Here is a 3,658-nt window from a genome sequence, read left to right on the forward strand (position 1 = left end):
CAATAAACTAAATTTGCCATGGAAAATCTATTTCAATTAACTAAATTTGCCATGATTCTTTAAAATAAACTTGCCATGTTGGAGGGAGAAAAATTGCATGCGTTGTGATAATTTTGTACTCAACAAAAAGAATCCATTTCACTAAATTTGTCATGCTTGGTAAAAAATTGAATTGCCATGTTCCGAGGGAGGAAAAGTGCCATGTAGTATGGCAAATCTATTCCATTTAACTAGATTTGACATGGTTTGTAAAATAAATTTTTCCATGGTTTGTAAAAAAAAGTTTGACATTATCTTAAAAAAATGGAAACTTGCCATGTGCAATAAAGTGAATTTGCCGTGGGACATCAAGTGAATTTGCCATGGAAATTTTACTAACCATTTTTTCCATGGTAAAAAAAAGTTTGCCATTGTCCCAAACAAATTTAACATGGCACTACTTCTAGGGACTCTGCCTATGGCAACTACTACGGAAAAATTTACCACGACAACTACTTGCAGAAAATCTGCCGATGGCAACTAATGCAGAATGTTACCATGGCAACTACTATAGAAAATTTGTCATCGCAACTACTCATAGCAATTATGCCCACATCCACTACTATAGAAAATTGACATGGCAACTACTCCATGTAGTATGGCAAATCAATTGCATGAGCTATGACAATTTTGTGCTCAACAAAAAGAATCCATTTAACTAAATTTGCCATGCTTGGTAAAAAATAGAACTGCCATGTTCGAGGGGAAAAGTGCCATGTAGTATGGCAAATATATTCCATTTAACTAGATTTGACATGGTTTGTAAAATAAATTTGCCATGGTTTGTATTTTTTTTGACATTATCTTAAAAAAGAAACTTGCCATGTGCAATAAGGTGAATTTGTCGTGGGACATCAAGTGAATTTGCCATGTTAATTTCACTAACCATTTCTGCCATGGTAAAAAAAGTTTGCCATTCTCCCAAACAAATTTGCCATGTCAACTACTTGTAAGGATTCTGCCCATGGCAACTTCTACGGAAAAATTTACCATGGCAACTACTCGTAGCAATTCTGCCCATGCCAACTATTTACAGAAATTTGCCATCGCAACTAATGCAGAATGTTGCCATGTCAACCACTATAGAAATTTTTCCATCACAACTACTATAGAAAATTTCCATGGCAACTACTCATACCAATTTAACGGTTGTGCATATTGCTTGGGACATTGCATGGCAAAATTGAGAAGAAATGAACTAAAAAATGAAACAAAACTGTTATGCAAGCACTATCATCATATGCACGGCGAACATTTTTTTCCCGGCAAAGTCCTGCACATAGAAAACGAGTACATGCCATGGGGGATTTGAACACAGTGTAAAAACCGCGAGAAATATGGAGGGGGGAAGTGAGGAGCAACCCCTGCATGTGAAAAAAAGACAAATGCCGGCCAGCAGATCGATCGTGCCTCCACCAGTGCGCCAGAGCGACTCTCCTTGCCGCCGAGAAGGGCCTGAGAACGGGAGTCAAGAGCTCTCTATCGCCACTGCTCGATCCCGAGCACCACTACTAGCAGAGGCACCCCACCACTGTCGCATCCCACGGACGCACTGAAGAACGAGAAGCGCGACGACACCTCAAACCATCCGAGGAGCACATCGGCACTCTGGATGCGCCCGCCGAGCCATTGACCCGTGGCGGCATAGGGCCATGCCGACGAGCGTAGGGGATGACACCTCCTGCACCACCACTCTACTCCCCACACCCCCTTCGCGACCACTTCAGCCCACTGATACGTCTCCAACGTATCTATAATTTATGAAGTATTCATGCCATGCTTACAATAATTTTATATGGTTTTGGTATGATTTGATTAGAACTAACCCGGACTGACGCTGTTTTCAGCAGAACTACCGTGGTATTGTTTTTTGTGCAGAAATAAAAATTCCCGGAATAAGCTGAAAATTTACGGTGATTTTTGATGGACCAAAAGAGACCCCCAAAGCACAAGAGCTGGCCCAGGAAGTGGATGGGGAGTCCACAAGCCTAGGGACAGGCCCTACCACCCCGGGAGGATGCTCCCGGCTTGTGGCCCCCTCGGGCACCCCCTTGATGTGAGACCGACACCAAAAATTCTTATAAATATAGAAACCTCCAAAAAGAAACCTAGATCGGAAGTTCCGCCGCCGCAAGCCTCTATAGCCACGAAAAACCAATTGAGAGCATGTTCGGGCACCCTGTCGAAGGGGGAAACCATCACCGGAGGCCATCTTCATCATCCCGACGGTCTCCATGACGAGGAGGGAGTAGTTCACCCTCGGGGCTGAGTGTATGTACCAGTAGCTATGTGTTTGATCTCTCTCTCTCGTGTTCTTGATTTGACACGATCTTGATGTACCGCGAGCTTTGTTACTATAGTTGGATCATATGGTGTTTCTTCCCCTCTATCTTCTTGTGATGAATTGAGTTTTACCTTTGAGGTTTCACTATTATCGGATTGAATACTATTATGGATTTGAGAACACTTGATGTATGTCTTGCGTGGGATACCCATGATGACAATGGGGTGTTGTAAGGGCATATTTTTTCCAAGGTGTTTTGGTGATTGATGACAATGCTTTCGTGGACTAATCGTGTGCGTTGAGATTTCCAGAGATTTATCCTTTGGCACGAGACGATTCCCTCCCCTCGGTGTTTTATTCAAGACGGTGCAGCTCTTTTGTGTCTCTGTTGGTGGACTAGTTGCGTAGGAGTCACCGTACTATCAAGAGGGGATCCGCTTTGGTAAGGCCAGGGTGGAATCAACACGTACACATCCTTATTGCACCCACTGATCCTTCCCGCTTCAATGGACCTCTCCTTCCCCTCTCTGTTTTCTCTGTCTGGTCCCAGCGGTAGTACCACGGGCCACAACGGTAGTACCGCCAAAGCACAACAAGCGGTAGTACCGCTCCTCAGTGGTAGTACCGCTTGCTGTCTTCCGCCGTAGTGCCGCTGAGGCTCCGGGCTACTACCGCCTCGACTCGAGGCCTCTTTTCTCGTGTCGGGTTCTGCGGCACTAGCTGCGGCAGTAGTGGTAGTAGTACCGCTCCCGAGCGGTAGTACCGCCCTTACCACCATGGTAGTACCGCTCTGGGTCCAGGACCTTGCTCCCCTAATGTGCACGGTAGTACCGCTAGTTGGCACGGTGGTACCGCTGGCTCAGCGGTAGTGCCGCCCACCCAAGCGGTAGTACCGCTCTCTGCGGGACTACTTGGGGGGTAACAGTTGTATTGTTCCCCGCACTATATAAAGGGGTCTTCTTCCCCAAAGTTGACCTACCTCTTCCCCCAAAAGCTCCATTGCTGCTCCAAGCTCCATTTTCGCCCGACCTCTCTCCCTAGCCAATCAAACTTGTTGATTTGCTCGGGATAGGTTGAGAAGGCCCCGATCTACACTTCCACAAGAGAAATTTGATTCCCCCACTAATCCCTAGCGGATCTTGTTACTCTTGGGTGTTTGAGAACCCTAGACGGTTGAGGTCACCTCGAAGCCACAGTCCATTGTGGTGAAGCTTCGTGGTGTCGTTGGGAGCCTCCAATTAAGTTGTGGAGATAGCCCCAACCTTGTTTGTAAAGGTTCGGTCGCCGCCTTCAAGGGCACCAATAGTGGAATCACGGCATCTCGCATTGTGTGAG

The sequence above is a fragment of the Triticum aestivum genome, chromosome 7B (assembly GCF_018294505.1).
Source record: "Triticum aestivum cultivar Chinese Spring chromosome 7B, IWGSC CS RefSeq v2.1, whole genome shotgun sequence".
Lineage (NCBI taxonomy): Eukaryota > Viridiplantae > Streptophyta > Magnoliopsida > Poales > Poaceae > Triticum > Triticum aestivum.